Source organism: Anopheles gambiae, chromosome 3 (assembly GCF_943734735.2).
Source record: "Anopheles gambiae chromosome 3, idAnoGambNW_F1_1, whole genome shotgun sequence".
NCBI lineage: Eukaryota > Metazoa > Arthropoda > Insecta > Diptera > Culicidae > Anopheles > Anopheles gambiae.
In genome coordinates this window covers 83,567,124-83,593,328 of record NC_064602.1, presented here as the reverse complement: position 1 = coordinate 83,593,328, position 26,205 = coordinate 83,567,124, and the positions used below count along the sequence as shown (strand labels likewise).

The following is a 26,205-nucleotide window of genomic DNA, read 5'->3' as shown; positions in this document are numbered from 1 at the left end:
AACTTGTGGATGAATTATTTCATTACAACTTTTTCTCCACAACCCACAACTCTCCTCCGCTAACCATTTTACGATGTGTTTGCGAGGGAGGCCCCAAGTTGGTCGAGCGATGCTTCCAACCAGCTGCTTCCAACGATGTTGATGATGATGACGAGTTTTCCTCGCAACGGTTGATGCTCTTTTTCCCCCCCTCTGTCCAGCAGACAATCGTCTTATCCTCCATCTACATCCCCTTTCGGTGTAGATCATCTCGCCGGCTTTCCGCACCTATAAAGAGTGATGCGAAAAACGTCAGCTTGAATAATTTGCACAAGTCAAGCGATGGATGATTGGTGGCGGAAGACGCTACGGGATCGAATGAAACAGTTTTCCAACCGGAGGTGCCCCTTTTTTCTTCCTTTTTATGCAACGTTGTGTTGGTTCCCGGTTTTTTTTCTTTTCTGTTGTTGCTCCTTTGTTTTATCTAGAGCGGTATTTAAATCTCGCTGTTCTTTGACTCCGCAGACTGACCTCTTGATCTTTTTTTGTAATGTCGGGAAATTTCCACTTCCTTCGCTGCACGTTGCAGTGGAAAAAAGAAGGGAGAATTTCCGTCCCTTCTGCTGCTAACACCCCCCAGTTCGGGCAGAGTTACGAAGCAAATTATGTTAATTTTTTGCTTCTTCGCCGCGTTCCAGCTGCTTTGCGGCGCTCTTCTCGAGCGCTCGACCGGTCGAACAAGCTGTTGATAAATTGTTCCCGGTCGATGTTGTGCTATGCTTTTAGCATTTGTTTTAGCTTTTTGAAGTAACTCTTTCGGAGGAAGATTGCTTCATTCAGCACGCGACGAGAGTGTATCGTTTTGGGGTGCTTAGTGTAAGGGTAAAGGCAGCTAACCCAAAGTTAACCCACGATACCCGTACTATGGCTTGAGAGAGGTTATCTTCCAGAGCTGAAGGGATTATTTTGCGCTTTAATCTACTTCATCGTTTACTTTTTTGGTTTTGAGAAGAATAGCGCTGCTGCACAATGGATACGGGATCGCCAAAAATGCAAGTCGTCGAGTGGTGGCAGGATGCTCCAACGAAAGCGTACGGTGCGTGAAATGCATTTTATGAGGATGCAAGTGAGCTTGAAATTGTTTCTCGCTTGCTTTAATTTAATATACTTGTGAAGATGAAAATGGAATGTGAAAGTCATCTTCAATATTCAGACAAAAAAATGTTGTAAAAACTTTTTTACTGATTGAATATTCGTTACAACTTATGTGAAATTGATCTTCTTTTATATTCACAGTTATCAAATTATTCCTATTGACGACAATGCGGCATCAATAACAAACAAACAAACAAACAAACCATAGCTCTGATTGCATTCCTCCAGTAACCATGATTGGCTCATAATTGTCCAAGCTTGTACGTACAGAAAGGGTTCATTTTAACTTAATTAGTACTGTACGTGTCCATCGGGTCCATATATGGTCGAAATTTGCTCCGAACCCTCCTCCAATCCGTGCAATCAGAGCTGCAATATGAATTTCGTGCAATTGATCAAGGTTTAATGATAATTCTATTTTACCTACGTGTACGAAAATGTGTGACGGCCACGTAGTGTTTGATGGACCGTTTCGGGATATGGAGCCGAAGTAATTACTAGGGAGGAGTTCAGTATGTATTTTTGTTGAAATTCTACGCAAACGAGAAGAGCAATATTTTTGCCATAGTCAAGAATGAGAAAATTTCAAATTATTTCTTATTGGATTATTTTCCAGTCATACCGATACATCCACGTCAGTAACCAAATCAGTAAAAAAAAGTATGTAAAATTTTGTACTAATCTAAATGTTGAGCCACAATGTCATTTTTGCATACTTTTAGGCGTTTGAATTATTGAGAAGTTTTGTTTGCCAACTATTTAACTTCATCACTCAACTTGTTTGATCATTTCCCCTTTACACTGCAGTATTTGTAATTTAACACTGTACATCTTCTTTATCTGCTTGCCCTCCGTGCGTCAGCAATGAACATAAATCAAATTTGTACATCACAATGGCTCGTCGCTCGAAACCGATGTACGCAGCGCCGGGAACCCCTTTCCTCCGCAATCAATATTCAGCTTCGAACCCAGCACGTCTCCGCAACCGTACATCTTGTACTCTATTTCGATAAACTTGTGATGAATGATGAACATCCACCGGAGAGGGAGACCACCCCGCCCTCCTTGCGCCCGCTCACAAACCAGCTGGTCAGAGGGAAATGGCCAAACCCGGAGGACATCAACGTAGTGAATGCGATTGATTTACGACAAACGGACTAGCCCGTTCATGGCGGCTCACCCGCAATGCCACCCCACTCCTACAATCGATACACAACCTTCTTCAGTGAAGACTCTTTCCTCGTTTGATTGTTTCGTCAATCGTGTTCAGCGCTGCTCTCTTCTTCCCCACGAACAGTCGGCTGCCTGTTCTTGGGGCGCTTTTTTTCTTCTTTCTCTGCTACTTCAAGTCGCTCAAGTTCGAGTGTCTTGCAACAAAATACGATGAGGAATGATTTTGTCACGACCGGGAAGCTTTGTGCGATGGGCCCATACCGGGTTCGGTCGCCCTTTTTGCATAACACGGTGGTCTTAAGTACTACCCTTCCCTTATATCCCAAAAAAAAAAAAAAAAAACAGGCATCGAACAAATGGCACGGGTCGTGACGGAAGGATGTCATCAATATTTTTTCGACAAAGAGAAGAACCGGAAAGCACGAGCACAGCCCAAAGCGCCAAGCCTTGAAGGAAATCAACCAGCATGGTTTCACTTTCCACCGACCGGCAACATAAACATATAAGAGTGTTGGAGCCAAGTTCAGTTTCTTCTTCTGCGTTGGGGTGGTAAGTTTGGTAAGACGAGCGTGCGAGTGCTTCCGGCTTGTTTGATTTGAGCAAGTGCCTATGAAAGCATTCTTGCTCCCTACTTCACTCCACCAAGCACAGACACACACACACAAACGTATACACTTGTGTGCCAAAAGAAGTGGCTTTTATTTCTTTTCGGTGGGTTTTTTTGTTGCTGTTGTTGCATTGCTTCTTCCAACACCCAATCAGCAAGTAGTGCGGTGATGAAGGTACGCGCACACTACTGTGCCCCCTTTTTGATACCCACGGCTTATGATTTATGCTCGGCGATTTTTGATCATTTCTCATGCGCTACACGATAATGGGCTAAATTGACAGGGAATCCATTTTCGAAAGCGTGGCTCGCTTTCATCCTTGTGCTCTGTGCACAGTGGTATGCAGAAAGGAAAAAAGAGCCAGTTCCGTCCACACTCACTTCCTGCTGCTTCTCATCGCGGCTCATAATACTGCCTCACAGCCAAGGATCATCCTTAAAGGCAGCTTAAAGCGCCGACACACATCAAACGGCACTGAATTTGGCGCTCGTGCCCCGTTCGTGTGCCCATCAGTGCCGTGTACAAGGCAGGAAATGGAACTGAAAACGCACGGCAGGAGGTAGGAAAAACGTGGCAGTGGTAGAAATTTCGCATTATGATGATCCTTTCTTTTCCATCAAGCGGTTTTCTTTTCTGCTTGCCGAAAGCATAACGCTCGTTTATCCACCGGAAGCCTGTCGGTGGGCGAAACGGTTTCACCCTTTGACGGCAATCGAGCCGGTGCGGCTTGGTACAGGGGCTATGATTTGATTATGGTAGCGCTATCGGTCGTTATGCTATCAATTTAATATATTTCCTCTCGCACGACTGCACGGGTGGATTGGATATTTCTGTCAGGAAGCTATGGAATAGAATGCTTGAAAGTCAGGTTTTTGATCAATTGGATCATAAACTGCGGACAAAATTTAATGCACAATTCTTTCGTTCACATCATAATGGTGGAAGATGCAGTTTTGAATGCAATTATAGTGTTCTTTGATCATTGAACATTCTTAAAATAATGTGATTGTAGCTTCCATGTTGAATTTTCTTTAATTTAGTTCCATTTTAAAAACAAAATCAAATGTTATTTCCTTGCTTTAATTACAAGACAATGAAACGAGTTTCTCGTCAACTTATTCCCCCAAACAGGGATCCAAAAAGCATCTCCGTTTCGATCCGGTGCCGGTTAAGTTGGCATCTTCCTGCTGTGACCTACATTTGCTGTGCCTGCTTGTAAACGCTCCCCAACTTCTCAGATGAGCGAAGAAAGCGCGATCCCCGTCATTAGCTAGGCGTACTCACATAACGCTATTACCACCTCGTCATATGTTACGTGCGAACCGTCTCCGCAGTACGTGGCATTCATTAACCTTAAGCACTTTTAATGTGCTCTCGTAAAACCGGTCGGGCCCTGTTGTTTGTCCACCGTGCGGCTACATATTGCACTCGCGTGCGGGAAATATGTCATTTCCGCGTCACCTTTCGGGGCTTGTTCGCGGCCTTCGAAGAAACACCGCAGCAGCAAAAGCATCTTCACCAACCCGAACGGAGATCGTCCTCGCTGAAAAGGGAAGGCTCGCGGCACCACAACCCATAACCGTAAAAACTACACGGGCGCGGGACAAGGCGCGGGAAGAACTTACCTGTTAATCCTCGGGAGAAAATGGCGACAAACTTTCTACCGCAACGGGAACGGACAGCGTAAAGAGGCCATTTGTGCGGCTCACGGGCGGTGATGCCCATGTTTTCCCCCCTGTATATTGTACAAGCATAATTCCCTGCCGCTTCACTGCTTGAGTGAGACATAGCCATAAACAGGTTCCAAGCCATGGGGGAGGGTTTGGTGGTTGTGCCGTCTCGGGCAAAACCGCATCAACGACATTGAGATGCTTTCATCTCACAGCCCACGAGAAGGTTCTTCAGCTCGGAGCAGTTTCCAGGTCTTTACAGGGAATCGTTAGGCCCGTCCTCCCCCGGCATGGAAATTATTATTCTCATCTGCAACAAATTTCTGCATCATGTGCATCATTGAGCTTAACTTGTAAAATAACTCAGGCACACCGGTACTATGGTTGGGTAAAAGTTTGGTGCTCGTTGGTCCTTTTTGGGGTGTAGCAGCGCTTTCTGCGAAAAAGGATGTTTTGGAGTAGGTATTAAATGGAGGACTAAATTATGCCTGCATCAGTTTTGGTATGCAACGCAAGCTAGTGAAGCACGAACAAATTATGAACCGGAAACTTGGCTGACTATCGTAGGTCGTGTAATGTTTCGAAGCACAACAGCCTGTAAAGATGCTAATGAGGATATTATTTAAATGATCGTTATATTTAATGTGTTGTAGCGCTCTGACACTACATCTCAAAATAATTTGAAAAACAAGAAATGAAATAACATTATAATAACTTTACTTAATTAACTTTTTTTGTAATTAATAATCCTACCACGTGCTAGTATAACGTTGAACTCTTCTTTCGAACTTGAATTTGAACTCTATACAATTTTGACAGGAATTTGGCGTGTGCTGAAGTGCATTTTGTCTAGAGTCTTCTTCTTCTTCTTCTTCTTCTTCTTCTTCTTCTTCTTCTTCTTCTTCTTCTTCTTCTTCTTCTTTTCTTCTTCTTCTTCTTCTGCTTCTTCTTCTTCTTCTTCTTCCTCTTTTTCTTCTCCTTCTCCATCTCCTTCTCCTCACCCATCTTTTTCTTCTTCTTCTTCTTCTTCTTCTGCTTCTTCTTCTTCTTCTTCTTCTTCTTCTTCTTCTTCTTCTTCTTCTTCTTCTTCTTCTTCTTCTTCTTCTTCTTCTTCTTCTTCTTCTTCTTCTTCTTCTTCTTCTTCTTCTTCTTCTTCTTCTTCTTCTTCTTCTTCTTCTTCATCTTCTTCTTCTTCTTCCTGTTCTTGTTCTTCTTGTTCTTCTTGTTCTTCTTCTTTTTTATCTTCTTTTCTATTTGACTTGAGGTCTCATTGCTTGCCGCTGCAATGCCAAAGGATGCGATTTCCGCATCCTTACATTTATGTTCATGTTTCGCTGGTACTTTTTCTTTGTTTGACCGGTTGCATCAACCTCTCGGTCAAACGATTGCAGCGAATTGGTCCCTTTTCTCGATCTTCATTTAAACCTTTTGGTCATCTTCCTTTCGAGCTGCTTGTCGCTTTTGTCTTCGGTGAATCGGAACCGGATTTTTTACTATTTTATTTGTTTTTTTTCCTATTATACCTATTTCTTCTATATATTTTCCGCACTGGGCAGGAGTTAAAGTCAATCTCAAACTATCCAGAAACTATTCGAAACATTCAACTTTCCAATATTATCATTTGAACTACAGAACTCAACTGAAGCGAAGATACAAAACACAAAAAATAAGTAAAACGTTTATATCAGCTTCTTTTTGCATTTGGAAAAGCATAAAATTCAATTGTCAAATGGTTTTATTATGCGTTTGACAAGCAATATTGACAATGTAGAAGCAATCATTTTTCGGTTGATGCATGTAGAAACTCATATATTGGGTGAGGAATGTTCGCTGACACACTTTTCGATTCTTCAAACGTGGCTGACAAGCTGAAATGCAACAGCGTAGCAAAACGTTCAATGCACACAAAATCGCTTTCTAATTTCAAGCTTGTTTCACAACGCCCGAATGATGCCATTAGGATGGTTAAGAGGGATTTCGTTTCGTATTCGCGAACCAAAGACATTACATTCCTTCCGGAGCTTCAAACGCTCTTCCATTGTGCAATGCAAATCGAATTCCCTGTGCAATGCAAATCACATCTCATGAAACCTGTCCCTCTTTGCTCTTACCGCTTTCCAAAGGGCATTCCCACATACTCTGGCGATTCCATCTGGCATTCAAATCTCGTGTGCAAGCGCACTGGCATTCTTTTGCCCTCACACGCTCCGGCTATCAGCTTATCGAAATAAGCTGTCGTATATGGCTGGCCTGCAAACCAAACCATGCCCCACAACAAGAGCCCAGCACACCCAGCACAACGGAAGCGTTCGCTTGCACCGTGCTGAAATAAAAAGTTAATCGAATGGATAAAAAATGCATTTTCGATCAAGGATGGGATTGCATTGCACTATCTCCCGTTTGGACACTGATACGGTTGAATGGAAAAGTAAGATGACTTGTCGTTCACTTATCGAAAACAATCAAAGGCTTCCAGACTAGAGGGAAAAAAACAACGCTTGCTTGAAACGAGATGAATAGCCACATGTGCGGATTACGGTATCGAACTGCCGCTCTGCTACAAACATCCTTTCCATCACATGGATTGGGTATCTCTGTATAGTGTGCTGAAGCTGATGATACAATTGCTTTGTTATCGATGTCTCTCTCTCTCGCAGTTGCTTTGTTGTGAAAGAAATAGTACAAAAATATAAATAAACCTTTCTATCATCGCCTGTGCGTCACATTCGAAATGGTTTCCTATGGCCTTTCGAGTGCTGAGTGGGAAGTAGATAAAATGTGCACAAGTGGCACTTTGTGCATCCGTCCACTGATCGGAAAGCTATCCTCTTTCCGGAGGCACCGCTGAGCAGTGTGTGATTGATCTGAGAAGCATTGAGAAAGTGTTTTACTTTGGGTAGACGTACGTAGTACTTTGGGAGGATGTACTTTTTGCAAATTTTATGCTGAAAGAGGTTTATCGAAGTTTTATTATAGATCCTGAGTGTAAATTACAAACTAAAAGCTAAAAAGATCTAAACAACACACCTACTGACTGCAAAATAAGATTTGCTTGGAAAATTGCATACTTTGAGGCGTACTGAAAGCGTCAAATTTTTAATATTTACGCCTAAAGTTATACAAACATCATCTCAAATCATCAGTTTTAAGAATGCATCTTCGCTATTTGGATTCTCATTGGAAATATTATTTATTTTAATTCTATGTGAAAGATTTATTAACTCTCCCCCGTACATCGACCAACGGAAGAGCCCGGAGGCATATTTTTACTGCCATTAAAACCTCCACCGGGGTCGGTGGCGTACTGTAACGCGATAAGGCGAAGCCAGTCTTTAACAATAAATTTTCACATTCTTTTTAGGTCGAGCAACGCGCTCACCCACCCACCCAGAAAGCCGTATGGTGAAAGCGAATAATTGCATCCACATAATGAACGACGCACGGGAAGCATTATTTACCACGCCTGGCATTATCAGGGGGGTGAAAGGTGGTTTGGGGTGGGAACAAAAAAACAAAAAATAGAAAGGAATTGAGCCCACACCACGCCGAAAAATCTTCGATAATGGGTGCCCGGTGCAGGGGAGCCCGTAATTAATGATTATTGGCAAACGTGAAGGAACCAGGCTCGGAGGCTCACACCATCTGCACGTAATAATTTATTCTTACTGGTAGATTGGGTGATATCTTCGTTCGTAGTGGTGTACAGGTTCACAAAAGGGATGGCAGTAAATTATATGTGGCCCAGTTTTGGCCGTTCTTTTTTGCAGTAAAGAGAAAGCAATAGTTTCTCCAAAGGTTCTTTTCTTCAACAGCGTTCAATCGATTGCTTGTCCTTTTGTTGAAGTGTTTGCAGCCGTATCCTCTTCTATCTGTATTAATTATCTAATCAGACGAAGTGAATCAATCCATTCATTTACCTTACACTTCCAGAAAGCGATAGGTTGGAAGAAAAATTGCATGTGCAGATTACGGTACGCAAAAACAAAAGGGATCAAAAGAACATGAAACAAGGGACGAACAACACCGTTGTTCTCGTGTGGCGACTAAAGAGACGATGGTTCCCCAAGAAAGGTTCCACCACACGCTCCCTTTCTCAACACTCTCTGTATCGCATCAACTCGGCATAAAACTATCATTTCCCCTTCCCCGGCAAGCGGTACATCAGCTCCATCATTTTGTCATTGTCCGTTCGCTTCAAATCCTCTCGAGATTTGTCGACCGACAACACGACACAGCGTAAAAGAGGTGGAAGGTAATTTGTAAAACTATGCAAGTGCTTTCTAAACACGCAAGCTATGCCCGGGACGACTGACGACGAGCAGCTTAGCATCTTCGAACGGGGCGGAAGGGAGCCCATCAGTGTCTTAGGATCTCGTCAGACGAAGACTTAGCTGGTGAAGAATGTTACACAAGATGTGTGCGAGTGGAAGCAAAAAAATGAACCCTTCAAGAGTTGGGTGTTTATCCTTCAGCGAGAGGTTTTCCCTGGCAGGAAATTGATTGTACACGAGCGTACACGGTTCTGCTTCGGCGAAGCAAGCCAGTGCAGATGAGATAGTGTACATCATAATACGAGGGAGATGAAGTTGCCTTTCACCTTGTGGGTCAAAGCAAAGAAGTTGACGTCGCTCGGTGACTTTAGTGGCATTTTTGGTGCAAAAGAAAGGTAAAGATTTTGTAGAATTATGCTTTAAGCAGTCTAAGCAATAGCCGTTCACTGTTACTAAACCTTTTCATTGGATTATAGTAAGAGCTGACTTTAACATGAAGAGCAGTAGATAGTCCTATTAATAAGCTGTCAGATGTGTCAAACAGGTGACTGGGAAGAGCACCGGCTTACTGTTGCTAGGGATTGCAAACTTAAGTCTAAATGGGGAAGATACTGACTTCTTTGTTTGGACGGCTAAATTGATAATGCTATCGGGAGCAAAATGGGAGCTTAAAAGGGCACTGTTGAGGCAGTGTCCGATAGATAGGAGAAGCGAAGAACAGAAATCGTTTTGTTTCTACTTTAAGGGATGATAGAGATATTGGATGTTCACTAATTCTTCGTTGGAGGTTGGAGAAGATCGATATATTGATTCTTCAGCACACTTGATGTTTCATGCTCTTAAGCTTTGTATTTTTGGCGGCAGAACTTCAACTCGCCACAACAACAGAAGGCATCGATTGAAAATGTTGCATTATTCCAGTTCATTTCATAAAAAAGTTAAAGGCGTCATATTGATTTCATTTTTGTGGAATTCTTAAGGTGGAATTCATATCAGGTAGATATATGAACGTTTTCCATTATCATCCTATTAAGAACAACATCGCTCGGTGTGGCTCGCTTCATTTCCTCTTTCCGTTTCTTTGCATAGTTGACACATTCTGTCACACCGGGCATACCACTGAAATGTAGAATTTCAAGAATGTAGATAATAGCTTTCTTCGGTTTTGTTCGTAAACTCGCGTTAGCCGCTTTAAGCCCTCCAATAAGAAACAGCCCGGCGCTCGCCTGGCTAGAAATGCCTTAGTTACCTGTCACGGAGGCTGTAGTTGGTAGGTTCTCATTCGTGTACGTGTTTGACATGCGTGGCAACTTGACATGAAGAAATTCAATTTTCTGCTTTGTTGGACGGGTGGGATTTTACAACGAAATGGGCAGGAGGTAAACGGCGAACTTAAGGTTCGGAAGAGAAACAATGTACATCCATTTCCAGGAACTGCTGTTTCGTTTGTGTACATTTGAAGCGGAGAGTCCTGCACGATGATCTCAGCAAACGTAACATTCTCCCGGACGCCGGCAATAGTTTAATGTGTCAAAGAAATATAACAAAAAAAAAACTTCGTCCAAAACTTTAAATAAAATCACTTTCCGCCAAGAGTGCTCAGTGAAGGAGAAAATGCAATTTTCCAACGTATTGTTTTAAATTGTATTTATCTTCTCCCATAGCGGTGTAAGCGTCGCAGCGTCAATAAGGGCGCCCGCATCGATGCCACTCCACGTGGCACTGTTCCACTATGTAAGCACTCTTGTAAATATCAATCTCTCGCTAAAGAGTGTGTATGCTTGCGCGTGCGTGTGTATGTTTGGTTGCGAGCTGGAAAGTCGATAACTACAGTGTGGAAGCAGCGCAACACAAAACATCGGCGAAAATCGTCTGACTGTCTGTCTGGCCGCTTGCTGTACGCGTTTTCCGCACAGCGAGTGCGAGTTGATACATTGTGTGTGCGCGCGCGGGAGAAAGAGTTTAGTTTTATTTATTTTATTGCTTTCACTAGTGGCAACAAAAAAGGCAACAGATGCTTTTTTATTGTTATTTGTTGCACGTATGATGTGAGCAAAATGCATCATAGCAGAACTCGATTCCGGGAATGCATTTGCTCGCAACTTCGCTACAGTCGATAATGTACGTTTTTTGCTCTCCTTTCTTGTCTGTAAATCAATTTGATGAATATTGACGCGTTTATGTTTGTTGTCTGTACTTTTGTTGCCATTGCTGCTGCTTTTATTTCACTTCATTGTTGCCCGGCGGTGCAGGGGTAGGTTGAGGCGAACCGTTTTACGAATGTGTTTTACGCCAGTGATCGATAAAGGGGCCACCAATCGATAAAGAGGCTATTATCTGATTACGTGGAGCTTAGTAGAAGCGGCAAAAAAAGGATGCAGTGAGTGGTTGAGCTACGCTTAATGACGGAAACGAGTGCAACAAATGATAAGCAAACAAAGTGTATGTGCTGTATTGTATCCTCGGGGAGGTGTGAAATTCCACACTGAATGAGTTTCAATGAGACAAAAAAGCGGATATTTATCCAATTAAGTTTTATAGAGCGCACGGTACCTGTCAATCAGTTGGCTGTCGTATTTTGACACCTGTCAAACTATTTCCAAATAAACGTTAACCGGTAGTATGTCTTGGCATCGTATGACAAATGACATTTTTTTACTCACATTTTAAACAAGATGCTATCATACTACGATACCAAAAAGGAAGCAATTGTTCCGCATAAATTTTCCAAATGGGACAAATATTGCCATTCTTTCTCAAGCCATTTCGGTACGCTGTATTGCCCCTTGACTAATGGGGGCCCGGTTTTGTGATTTGATTTAATATTTTCCTTTCGTGACTTATTACAATGCCCGTTACATATGGGCAACATGTATTGCCCGTTTCTTTACTTTTCCATCAACCATTCGACCAATTCTTTTGCCGCTTTATTCCATCAAAAAGCTATACCAAACAGCCCTTAAACCACAGCGGCAAAGGTGAAGGAGGAAAAGAATCTGAAAGAAAAATTGCCACCCGAAATCCTTTGACCTAGTTCGGTGGATGCCGAATGCGTTTCCATTTACGCACCATTACACCGCGGGTCAGGGCTCGTAAACCGCCCCAAGTGTTTGATGCTTTGGGTGGGAATGAATGAGTGTGTGTGTGTGCTCATAAATTTCGGCACCTCTTTGCACCGCTCCCTCTCACAAGCTCCCTTCCTCAGCAAGCAGGGCAGCAGTTTATCTTCAGCGCACTGCTGCGCGCTTAACGATTTTGCAAGTTCGCGAAGCCAGCATTCGAAGCAGCACGATCTCGTCAATAAATCTCACATCACTGGAAACACGCACACACACACACACACATTCAACTGAAGAAAGTGGCGTATAATTCGGGGGCAGAAAGCGGCCGCGGGATCGATTCCTGAGCAGGGTCTTATTTATTCTTCGTCCAGCATCCCGTCCATGCATTCACCGTTTCTGGTGGTGTGGCTAAAGGGGCCCGGTAATTGCTAATGGTTCATTTCATCTACACGGCTGGTGTCACGGGAGCCGATCCAGGGGGTGTCGGGAAGTGGAAAAAAACCATCAAACGTACGTGGTACTAGCGGCGCTTGACCGGGCTGCACACGCAATCGAGCTCGACGGCTCGAAGCGTAACGATCCGCAGCGAACATCCGCTGCGATTCTTTCAAGCTGTGTTCGGCCGGCAAGACCCAGGGCAAGGTAAGATCGATCGAACCGCTGGGCAGGCGTTTTTCTTCTCGCCTGTCACATGTGTGTAACATTCAATTGACTCGTAATGGTTGGTAGAACTATATTAACAAGGTTTGATTGTTTAAGCATTTTCTTCAATACCGGCTCGACATTTTATGACATTTTAAACAACGTCATATATAAAGGGAAAGAGTTTGCAAGCTATACCATCAATTTTGAATTCGATAGCAGCATTTCAATCATATCAATTGAATAAATATTTATTTTATATAATACTAGTATTTTAAAAACATATTTTTGCCATTTTTCCATGATTTTACGATTTTTGTTAAACTTATCTTAATGACTAATCTGTAACATAGATACTAATCTATATCTTTAATAGATTGAGCTATTTTTAGTTTGTAAAAGAAGTAACAAAGTGTCTGTAACAACCAGTTTGGCATTTTAGTATTTTTTTTAAATTTCATTGCCTAGTCTTGCCTGAAAAATGAACAACAAAAAACAAAAACAATTTGTTTTTTTTTTGTTGAAAATTTTACTTCTTTAATCTTTACGTACATATTTGTAGACATTCAAGGTATAAAACTAAATCAATTTCAATCAATCTTTCCCTGTGGCTGTATCATGCTTCTTGGTTATTAGTTTTTTCAATCATTCACTAAGAGCTTCAAGAAGATATTGTGTCGGCAGGAATCAAATCGTTCGGGCCTTACAAGTCTATTACGAGAATTGAAGAAATGTGTCAAAGCAATAACTACGTGACCAACACCTTCGGTTTGAGCCGTGTACAAACAAAATGAATCCATTGCTGAATGATGTGAAGTAAGGCAAGGCACACAAGTATCACACTCCCAAGACAACCAACAGCGCCTGGAACGTCTTTTCCTTCCTGCTCTCTTCACAATAAACTTCCTGAATCCCACACAAACACACACACAGACGCATGCACCGCCTTCATGCGTCAATTTTACACCACCACCACCGCCCAGATGTGTGACCGAAATGTCTCGGCCAGATAATCGGTTCACCACAGGAATCGGCAGTCCTGATTAAGTGTCGTGGCCCCCCCAGATTTGCGCTCCCCCTATTTAAAGTACCACACACCGAGCGCACCATGGCTGGCCACGAATTGGCATGCATTAAAGTAACGCCAAACCCCTTCACGCGCACGATGCACTCTCGCACAGTACCGGCCGCGATATCGCAACACCGCACTTCCGAATCGTTCGATGGACCGGAAAAACGATTTCCATAAATTTTCTCTGCCCATCAATTATGCTTCGGCGGCGGCTGATTGCTGGCTTCCGCCTGTGCAAAGCGGCAGTGGTGGCGGGCACAGGTCCTAGCGCACCGGACAATAGGAATTGCCTTGGCACTTTCGCTGGTTGCTTTCTGCTCCTACCCATCCCACGTGTCTCTTTTCCCCGCATTTAATCGATGAAAAGTGGTCTTGGCACGGCGGGTGATGGTATTGCGCCCGGGTGCTAATGACCGAAAGCTTTCAGCCTGCTGCTGGACAGGAAACGAGCCGAGCTGTTTCCTGTGGCGGTATGCCGCTGTTGCTGTCATTTCCGGTGCGTGTTGTAGCGCGGGCGAGAAGGTTTTCTGTTTTCCTTCTCCCCTACGATGCCTTGCGTTTTACTTACTGTGGGCAGTAGGCTGTATTTGTATCATGCCTTGAACGAAGTTGGTTGTAATATCTTGAAGAGTTGTGTAGGGTTGAGCACATTTGAGTTTAAGAGGAATTTGGTAAGATTAAATGGATATTTTTGTTTAATGGTGGAGATGTACAATAATCTTGTTAAAATAATCTCATTGAAAATGCAGCTGGTATTACGACATTCCAAATTGTTGAAATTCCTGGAAAGTATTAAAAAATATTTAAAATTGAACTCGTCAATTTATTATGACATTTTTGCCGCATCCTTCTTCAGATGCGTTTCAGTCGTGATTAATTGTTTAATTTTACGCCATTCTTTTTAAATCATTTATTCATAAAAACTTTAACTTTCATGTTCAATTTGACTAGCATCTGAGCCGCAATGACCTATCGTTGAAAGAATCCAAATATAGAGTGTGTTTTGACTGATTTCACAAGCTCAGCAACTTTTATCGCAACCGCAGCATTTGACCGCTCAAGCGCCTCAGTTCTTTTTGGAACGTTATCACACTTAAGACAACCTTCGCACTTAATATCGCAAGCGCGGTACACAATATCACAATTCCAGAGTTGCGAATTTGAGAAAGTATCCAACTATAAGGGTATAAACGGATGCAGGGCAATTGATGGAAACATTGTTGTTTACATGTTTTAAGAGATTTTTGGAGAAAAATTGCAAAATTACTTTTACAGATAAAGTTACAATTATAAGGGACGAACTTTACCTTATTCTATACATTTGATTCTGGGGTTTGTGCATTACTTTGAAAACGTATCTAGGCGCAGCTTGAATGATTACAGTGAAATCTTCCTAAGGTGAATCTTAAAAGGACCGTCAGCTTAAAGAGATATTCATGTTGAAGGAAACTAATGAAAGTGTTATTATGAAATATTCAAGAAACCACGAGAAAAACCTGGCATCCTTGAACCAATATTTTTGTAAACAGTCTTTTAACATTTATCTTAGAGGATTTAGGCTCTAAAATGCTTATGCAACTTAGGAACTATTCGCCTTAGGGAGATTTTCATCAAGAAGAAAAAAATGTTTGTAATATGGCGGGATCGTCAAAACATCCATAAACAATTTATCTTGAAGAGACTACATCTTAGAGAGATTTCACTGTATTTCAACCAGCAACAAGAAGGTTGTCTATCGAAGGCATGAAAGGCATGATACCGATCCGAAAACAACTGATGCCGTTGTTCTGTCAATTGTTGTGGTTGCGTTAAACGGTGCTAAGCTTGCGAAATCAAGTTAGAAGCCCTTGTAAGAGGTTTTAGTGTTTTTATATTTTAGATAAAGCCCTGTTTTAGTTATTAAAATTCCCACCAATCCAGCACCAAACAGCAAAACAAGCTACAGATTAGTCTCATTACTAAAATTGATGTCCTTTATTTAATCTATTTCAAACATCAACTGGCAAATTGATTTGCTGCTGTCAGTATTATTTATTTCAAGTACGGTTGCATTCAGAAGCCAACAACAACCATTCGAGATCATTCGGCGAGATTTTGGTAGGTAAACTTTTCCGTTCCACCTCACTAGCGGTGATGAGCGTCTGTTGAGTTGAGGATAAGAATTTCACTCGCAGCTGAACCGTATCCTTAACTTTCTTCCCCGCGTGTAACACGCGCACAAGAAGCCCACCAGCTGGGTGCGAAAAGTAAATGAAAAATATGGCCCATTTCCTGGGCAATGCCTTTCGATGCCCCCTTCGCATCCAAACTCGATTGCTTAAGCCGTCCGAAATCCTTTCTGCCAGATTGAAACAGAACACGGCCTGCCGGAATGAATGAATCGAAGCAGACTTTCAGGTTTGATTTGATTAAGCGGATCCCTTTCCTTTCTGTTGGCGTGGGTTTGTTTCTCCCGGTGGGCTTGCTGATAAGATGAAAGTTTTGTCCCTGCCCTACTTTACGCCAATCTCTCCTGCCAGGTCCACACAGGTGGGCAGGAAGGAAAGTCTTTTTATCCCTTTTCGATATATCGATTGTACCGACATGGGCCAACGCACGGCTTTGTTCGTGCTGCGGGACGAACTTTAAGCACGATAAAGCAAAGCAAAGCCGACCGGAAGCCAACATTGGTAAAGCTGAGCCTCTATCGGAAGAGCAAGGAAAAAAGGTGCGCTTATGTTAAGAAAGGTGATGTAAGCATTAAGTCGTCACTGGGCCGTTTATGTTGGCCAACGATTGGATGCGTGTTCTCCTTCATCTTCAGCCCAATGGATTGGAATGTGTTTATCGGATTTACTTCCGGGTGGAGCAAAGGAGCAACGAAAAGGAAGAAAGAAACATTCGCCAAAAGAAAGATCGAAAAAATGGTGCTGAAATTACAAGATCCTGAAAAGGGAATGTAAGTTCCACCTGCACTCTTAAATCGACTCTTTGGCTTCGCTCGATGGTCGGAACATGTTAGCTTTTTGATTTTATATTCTAAATGCGCTGTGAAGGTGCTGTGAAAATAGGATTTGCCCCGGCACCAGAAACAAAAGCACTAGCTAGCTTTAGCGAGCGAGAGAAATCCGCTTAATTTTAATGCTTTCATTCTCCGGACCGATTCCCCATGTCCGTCTGTGTGTGTGTGTCAAGCTTTCACCCGGGATCGGGTAACGACTCCAGCCATTTGACTCCTTTCGCTGCCAGAATCGTGCAGGAAAAACGGAATTGCATCAAAAGTACCGAGCGCGGTCGCTTCATGTTTAGCAAGCAGCTTTTTTTTATTTCACTCTCTAAGTCTATGTGAGGATGAGTTTTTTTTTCCTACGTGCAGCAGTCTTCTTCCATACGGTCGTGTCTACATTTACTTTCCACCGACAGTCAGTTCTTTTCATGTTTGTCCAGGTGCACTTCATTCCGTGCACTTAAGCACACCAGTGTGAAATACCCCGGCAACTGAGCTAGGGATGATTGCGGCACACAAAGGTTACAATCACGCCCGTCAAGTGACTGCACTGGCTGTGGGGAGTGTGCCGTCTGTGCGCAGTGCTGTGAGTGGTTCTCTCGTGGGTTAAATTTGGCATGCGTTGTTGACATAATGATTGCTTCACTCAATCCCTTTTACACAGACACCAGGCACCCGGCAAAGTGGGATGCAAAGTGTGGCAGGAATGTGGAGTGATTTCTATGAGCAAGTAAAATCCCTCACAAACACATTTAAATGGACGTTATTCGGGAATGTGTTGCAGAAGAAACGTCACTATCGTATAAAATACCTTCCTCAAAGGTTTTTTATATAGCTTGCAGGTTTAGTTTGAGAAGGCTATTTTAGAAGAAGTTAAGAAGTTATTGTTAGAGGACTATTTTGACAAAAGACAATAGTAATAAATATATAATTTAAAAACATTTAACAGGTTGATAAATATAATAATGAATGAATAAACAAATTATAAATAAATAATAAATAACGTTAATTAATTAAGTTAAACACATTTCTTTCTTGTTGAACTATTTTAGGATTGCAAAACATAGAATTTGTGTTGATGGTTTTTCTTACAGAATCATGGATTCTTCAATTGCTCTAGTTTTAAATAGCTTTGTATCTTTTTTCTCTCCATTTTTCTCTTCGCACTCACCATCAGTCTACCCACAACCAATCCAAACAATATGCCACTCTCAGCGCTCCATTCACCTTCAGCTAAAACCAAACTTTCAACAACAGATGTCAGTGTGTTTGTGTGCTACAGCTGACGGGACATTTTTATCACTATATCCGGTAGTTGTTTGTATGTTTGCTTCTGCATAACTCTGCGAGTATGTTTTACTATTACTGTGTATGTGGTTTATTAGGTTTAGTAGTGTGGTAGGCTAGTTTGAGGACGAATTTGTTTCGTTCGTTCATAACATAAAGCATAGGAATATAGCTATTTTTAAGTGAAGTACCAGGCACCTCCATCATCCCACAGAAGGCCAAGAGTTTGCGGAGTGTAAAGCATTTTGAAATATTTTGCTTCAAATTCTGAAACATAAATACAATAAAAAACTTGTTTATGTGTCACATAAAATTGTGTACAGGAATTTCGAGGAGCATCAATATGGGTGTAACAAGCTACGAAGATGTTAAAGTTGGTTCATTGCTATTTCGCATTATATTTTGTAAATACGATTTATTTTGCAAAACTTTTTCCAGGCAAGATAAAATCGCTTAACCACTTCCACGAGTATTAAAAGAATATGTCTTACTATGCGATGAATTTTAAAAATTCACACAAAGTGCAACACATTAATGTTTCAGATTATACTCTTTGCTTCAGGTCGCAGTTAGTTTGTCCATTTGTTCGTTCGTCTGCCATTTACAGTTTGCCGATCCATTCCAACTCTTGCCACACGTTGTTACTCGAGCGTTTTTCAATCTAAAACAAAACAAACATCAATCCTGGATAGGTTTTTTTCTCCACATTTCGTTTGTTCAGTGGACGTTAAGTGGTCTATCAGACATTTTTTGTTAGTATGACTGTAATGCATTTTTTTTTTGGCGTAGAGTTCTTCGGTGACAGTTTGATCTTAACTTGATGATTGAAAAATAGTGCTGACCGGTTAAAGTGTACATTTTTCTTAAAAAAAGAGGCTTAAATGATAAATTTCTATAAAACTAAGAAAATAATGGTTTGATGTAACAAAGCAGTAATTTTAAAAAGTTTTCATACAACGTCGATATTTCTTGTTTTTTTATACAAACTTGAAATAGTAAGCATCACTTTAAACTATTTGTAACAATTTTATGTATTTGAATTTGTTCATTCAAAGGGGAAAAATCCACTGGAGAACGGTTGCAAATCAGTTCAAGTAAGAAGTATAGTGCGGAAAGACTCTATCTGTTTCTTAAAAATGCAGCGTCTTCCAATGAAGTTGCCAGTGCAGCTGAAAGTACAGCTTGCACACACACACTATCACACAAAACAAACTTCTCGCGGAAGTGAAGCAACACTCCCTCATCCCTCACCTTATGAAGAGATTGATAAAAGAGCATAATAAACTTCTTCACCAACTTAATTTATACAATTTTATACAAATAGAAAACTGCACAACTGCTCGCTGCAATCGGAATTGTGCGATAGGGATGGGAAAAACGAAAACCGGTTCACTTCGCTCGGATCGTCTGACTTTTTTTTCGCAGTTTTTGTAGCATCCCTACTCTTATTTGCTTCACTTGATGACTGAATGTAATCCTTGCAGTTGGATAAGCATTCAAGTTTCGTTGAATGTACGAGGATGTGGTGCACTTTTTTTGCGTACGATGTAGCGTGGGACAATAAAATGGATCAAAGCTTCGTTTTTTTTCGCTGGCACATTGAAGATGCCCAATGAAACATGAAGATGATGAAGCCTGCTCATCCCCGACACTTTAAGGTATTGCGCAGAGTGAAAAAGGCTGGAAAAGACATAGGATGGGAGTCGAGGATTTAAAAAAAAATGTGTTGCAAACTGTAGCACCAAGTAAAATGTAGTTACAAGATGCTTTCAGATGTTAATCAGATCTATGCCTTTATAATAAAGGCAGATCTTTATTATAATAATGACAAAACATTAAATTAAGTAGATAAAAAGTATTTTGAATGTTTTGAATTAATTTTTAAACAATTTTTTTTAAACAGCCCCTGGAAATGCTCAAAGAATAATACCAAGTGAAGCCATCATACTCGAGAAAAAAAAAAGCTAAGAGGAGGAATATAGTTTAGATTGCACGCTACATTTGGCGTGAGTGGCCCCAGATTTCGGATGAGAAATTGAGGTTAAAAAAAGAAGAAAAAAGAAGAAGAATTGGAGAGGAAAAAAATCACAAAAAGTGTAGCGAGTTGAAATGAAACTTCCGTTTTGCTGACTGGTGCAATAAGATGGAGCCTGTCCAATCGCACCGTACTGCTGGAAACAAGATTTTCCTTTCGATTTACGCAGACTAAGGATGCGGCGTCCCAGTATTAGCGTTTCTATCGGATGCGTTTACTTCGTCTCCCCTTTGTTGCTCTATCCTGCCTCATTCGTTGTCTGCTGCAGCTGAAGCTCAAGTCGGGAAGAAAGTTTTCCAATTTCTCGTTCCATTTGGGGCACGTGTAGGGAAGGGTGTGTGAAAACGAGAGCAAAGTTTTACTCGCGTAGAAAGTTTTCCCTCCCGTGTAAGCTTTCCCTCAGCACATCACCGTCAAGCGGAACGCGTACATGAACCCATGAACACATTCCGACATGTGCCAAAGCGATTCGCGGAATCGGTTATCGGGCTCGTTCTCGTGTTCGTCCCATTTTTACCAACTCTTCACTTCTTGGCTTCGATCCTCGCTACTTCTACAGGCACCACTTAGCACCACCCGTCTAACGATCGGATCGTGCGGGGATCCGCTTAAATGAGAAGACTTTATCGAAACAGCCGAAAGAATGTTATGAGATTAACTCATCATTAAGTTTATTTCTTCGCCTCGTAACGCTGCAACAAGCAGATGCACTTTCCGTGCTTGCCGATGCAGGATGGCAGGATGCAGCGTTTGCGCTGAGCGGCGGGAGGACTTTTCGGTAATTAACACTTTATTTTGATGAGAGTTCGTAAAACGAAACGAGGCACGCAGCAGCAGTTGACGGTTTGCGAAGGTAGGGAGATAGCTTTTGCTCAATCGCTGGCGTTATGAGTTTCGGTTGTAAGTAGCTGTTGATTAAGCGGTGGAACAGTGAGCTTTGGGTTGGGTTTGGAGGGTGATCGTTTTGTCTGTAACAGCAGTTACTTTTGAAACGCTTTCTAGAGCAGCAGACAAAAAGTTAAGATAGTGTTGCGATTTGGAGAGATTTAAAAAGCGGTAATCAGACTGATTGAGTTTACAAAATCACAGTTTTAATGAACTGTCTAAGAGCGTACTTAACGTTTAGTTGGGATTTGAGACCATCTCTTTTCATATACATATTGACAGTTTCTACTGGTTACTCTAATCCAGAAAACATTCCTCCAAACGATCGAAAAGGATTGGCTCACTTACGTGCTAATATTTCACCTTGCATTGATTTGAACTATTCCAACTAGAACTCTAACACGCAACCAAATATCAGACCATCGCTCCCTCAAGACAAACATGCGAACAAGAAACACTTTCACTTCAATGAATAATAATTACCAGACGTCCACTAAAAAACACAGCAAATTTGCCATATAAAATCGTGTACCTTCTTATCTTGCGCCCAATTTAGCGCCATCCTTCAATGCCACTCATGCGGCTCATCACCATTACCGGCCTGCAACGAAACATGCCAAGCAGGGACACCGAGAAACAGAAGAGAAAAAACACACACCCACTACCACGCTGTCAAATCAAACGCAACCGTTCGATTCGTTTGGTATGGAAAATGTTGGCCTGTCAACTCCCGCCAGCACCACCCGATGACACGGAAAACGTGTCGATAGTGCAAATTTATGCCGATCACGATTTATTACGCGGGTTAGGTCGCTGCCCATCGATCTTTCCGCTCACGATACGGCAAGTGCTTCGATTTGCGCGAGGTTCATTGTGAAAAAGCGCAAAGCTTGCGGCAGGCGAACCACCGTACGCACCCCCACCATATCTCGCTTCCACCATTTTTTCAGAACAGTTAACAGTTACGCTTTGATTCGGGGCTTGGCTTTCCGTTCGGGGGGGAAGGGCCCGAAGAGCAATCAACGGTAAACATTTTTCATTATTATTCGGTCACAAGCAATTAATATCAAAAACAAACCACGGGCGGCTGTCGGCTGCCTTTTTTGTGTGTGTGTTGTTGTTCGTTTGCTGTTGTGCTGCGTTTGCTTTTCAACTCAGTCACGGGAAACTTTCCGCGAGGGCTAGTTGAGGCTGAGGAACCGTTCGCGACAGGAGCATAACAAATGGAACTCGAGCCAAATTATGATGACCCTCCCGGTCGAGGGCATGGTGGGCAGTTCGTGTTCGTTTCGGAGGGTGCACGCTTTATCGATACAGACCCGTTGGAGAACGGTGATGATAAATGTACCCACTACCGCAACTTGCTTTCTGTTGAGCAGGATCATTTTTCAATGCAATTGCAATATTTAATCAATGCTGGATTTTTGATTGTGGAGTTTTTATCGTAACCTAAGAATAATTCAACCTTTTGAAACTTTTCGTTTCCTTTAATGTGGAACTTTGGGGTGTCAGTGGAGGTGAATTATTCAAAATTATGAATTCATTATAGTTTCAAATAAATAATGCACCGAATAATCGATACCTTTTGCACCGTGTCTGTACCCATGTACCTTCTCGTGCAAACCTGCAGACCACCACTGTAGGCGCACAAAAACACTCTACAGTGCATTCACTTCCCTTCCCTGCCCGACGGGGCGAAAGTGTGAAACTTTGCTCGCACACAGGCACGACCGAAAACACGCACCTCAAAAATTAACCTCCTGTCACGATCCTGCAGGTGGACCCGTCAGCGCGTGAGCGCGGGGCCCGAAATCGAGGAAGTTGTTTAAGGTTTCATTTTTCCGCTCCAGCTGCTAAATAGTCTGCGACAGCCCGACAGCAAAACAGCATGTAGCTCGGTGTTTGGGGTTGTTGTTTTGTTTTGCTTTTCGTTTTTTGGACGAGTTGAGCTGGAACGTTTGTCGGAGTACCAGGCAAGCTTTTGGTAGTGTTTTGCAGCGTTCCTTTAGGCATGCTCGTAGAAATGGAGTTAGCTGATTGGAAAATTGTTAAGTAAAAAAATTGGCTTTAAAAAAAAAAGGAAAATATAGTCAACGGATTTGATACTTTTTTTAAAATCCAAGATAAAATACAAGGTTTTTTTAAATATAGATAAAATCATATCTTGCTCGTGTCAACTAAATTTTACTTTCTAAAATGATCGAGCAATTTTTATATATTTACAATAATTTACAAAAATACGAAAAACAAATAATTTCCAACGGGATCAGTGAATAATAAAACTTAATAATACTTTAACTCCATTAGAATATTTAAATCACTAATTTTATTGTTAAGATTTTCAGTTAAGAAAAAAAAAAACATTTCTACTTCATACTTACTTTGGACTTCATAACTTCATAGCTTCCGTTGGCATTAAAAACGATGATGTTCGCATTAAAAATGATCAATAAAGAAAAATAGGATAATTTTGATTAAAGTAATCTATAATCGATTGTTAGGCACTCACATAAAAATATATATGTAAACCTTTTTTTTGCCATTTTTCACATATTATTTTCATTCAGTATCTGCCATCAAAGCTAGGTAACGAATAGATAAAACAAATTAATATAAATATTATAAAATAAATATTTTTTTTTCTTTGGCACAACAACCGCTGTCGGCCAAGGCCTGCCAGAATCCACTAGTGAAGTGAGCTTGGCTTTCAGTAACTTATTGTTACCATAGCAGGATAGTCAGTCCTACGTATGGGGGCACGGTTTATTCGGGACTTGAACCCATGACGGGCATGTTGTTACGTCGTACGAGTTGACGACTCTACCACCAGACCGGCCCAAAAAAAAAATATTACAACTAAAAATTTCACTAACAAAAAGAAATGAGAAAATTGTGGTTTTCTAAGATAGTTTTAGTATTGAGTTTTCAAAAAAGATCATTTTAAATATTTAAATGTTTTTTTTTTAAAGCTACAAACAAACAAATACAAACAAATAAGTCAGAATTATCTCCACAAAACTATGTTCACACGCTCCGAGCTCCGCGTAAGCCGTTGTAAGGATTTTAACCTTACCGACTGAAGCTGCATTGGGCACAAAATCTGCAATTTAAATTTTTATACCACTTTTACAACCATTCTACACACCGTCGATACACACTATTTGCTCTGTTTTTATCCCGTCTCAACCTTGTTTGTCACTTTATCTGCCCGCCCGTTCGTTTGCTGGCATTGAGCGAAACCGAATATAGTTGTGAACGAAAATACTATCACCATTGATGTTGTTTTTCAGTCCGCCTGGTGCGTGCGAACGCCCTAACTGCCTCAATCAATGTGTACAAGGCAAAGCACAAAAAAGGTAGCAAATAAAAAGTAACCTTCCTGCACGCTCTAAAAAAGGCATACACGGGGGGTTTTTTGTTTCTTCTGTTAAGCCAACTACTACGCTAGTAAAGTGAAACAATAGTAGCAACACGATTTATCCACCCATTTCCGTCACGCTTCCGCCACAGTTTTTCTAAATTATTGATGCACTACGGGTGAAAGTACACATCTCGTGGCTCGCTTGATCGCCCACACCCACAGCGATAGCTCGCTAGCTTTTTTGTGGGTCGGCCAGCCAGCCATAGGAACATAGCTTTAGGCTTTCAAATCTGCGCTAGCTATTTTATTTTTCTGCTTACCATTCCACCAAAATTTTGCTTTATTTGTTTTACGTTCGTGTGCTCGCGTGCTGCTCGGTTCGATGTTGTTGACTCGCTTTGATTTATTTGTCTCACTGCCACTACTTCCTCAATCGTGCACTAGCATGCACCCAGGCAAGTCCGCCGATTCCAGTCAGTTTTCGACTTTTTTTCTGCTTCGGTTCATAAAATTAGTTTCCATCCGAAAAGGATACTACCCCACACCGTCGGACGGACTGAAACCAAATCCTGTGTCATGTTTCAAACGGGACGCGCTTTTCGGGCGCTACCAAAATTCCGTGACGTTCGTGCTGGGAAGGTGTCTGTATCGGATTCACTGCTATCGAAATATTGCAACTGGTGGAATGTGATCGCTTTGACTGTTTCATTGCCATCCGAGCCCGGCTGAAACAAGCGTAACATACAAGACCCAACAAAGAAAAAAAAAAATGGTAAAAGGCATTAAAAAATCACACCACTCGTGGTGAATTTTCTGCTTCACTGCCAATTAAATTTGTCTATCAAATAGTTTCGTTTGAAATATTGCCTACCCCAAAATTGCCAGACACGACCCGGGGAGAGCGCAAAACATCAAACTCACAGCTGGGGGAGGAATAAAGCGAAAAAAAAGAAGCATTGAATTTTATTCACTATGAACATGTTCAAATTATAAGCATGTCCATTCCGGCTTAGCGTGTCTCGGTTCAACTCCATCGTGTTACCGGAACCGGTATCACTTGATACTTGATCGAGTTTTACGGGTGCGAACGTGTAAAGTTTCGTACGACGTCCGTCAAACAAGAGCAAAAAAAAGGAGATACGCATGCAAACACAGTAAAGTGACTATTAATTTCCAGCGGCGCCTAAAGCAGCCTTTCATCATAAATCAACCGAAAAGCGGACAGCTCATTAAATCGAAGCAAATTTATTTCGCTCGTGGGAATATCGTCTGGGGCGATTTTTGAAGGATGGCTTGTGAGTAGGATGGATGGTGCATAGCTTTACCACCCATTCTGTATGGTAGTAACATATTGAACGGGTATTGTATTCTTCCAGCAATAGTAGAGTGTATATCCCTTTTTTTTGGTTTAAGAATAACAATAGTGAACACTCCATGGAGAGCCGTTTAGGTCAATGAGAATAATTTGTGTGCTGTTAACTATCTCAAGGGATGAATTGGGTTTATCAGCAGAGGCTATTTAAGGGATATCAAGTCATCGTTGCTTATAAAGGCTTTTTAAATTCTTTTATTACTATACAGGGTTTCCCAAAGTTTTTTGATGCATTTGGTTTTGGACTCAAACTGTGACGTATCTGTAAATGTTCAACCTGGTATTAACAGGTTGGCTGATAAGTCCCCAGTCTGACACATAGATGGCGCCGCTAGTATTAAATGCATATTTTTTTATGTAGTACCAACCTTCAAATAATTCGTGTCGAAATTTGACGTCTATATGTCAATTAATTTGTGAGACAGAGCGTCTTTTGTCAAGCAACTTTTGTTATTTTGTTGTTCCACCAAGACAACGCACCGTGCCACAAGTCATTGAGAACGATGGCAAAAATTCATGAATTGGGCTTCGAATTGCTTCCCCACCCACCGTATTCTCCAGATCTGGCCCCCAGCGACTTTTTCTTGTTCTCAGACCTCAAAAGGATGCTCGCAGGGAAAAAAATTGGCTGCAATGAAGAGGTGGTC

At 41.7% G+C, this 26,205-nt stretch overlaps 1 protein-coding gene across 2 annotated transcripts in view; it reads left to right on the top strand.

The window, feature by feature from the left end:
* The window catches only part of LOC133393081 (uncharacterized), a 412,772-nt gene that overhangs the window by 87,970 nt on the left and 298,597 nt on the right, over window positions 1–26,205 (top strand). The gene's annotated exons all lie outside the window — the stretch shown is intronic.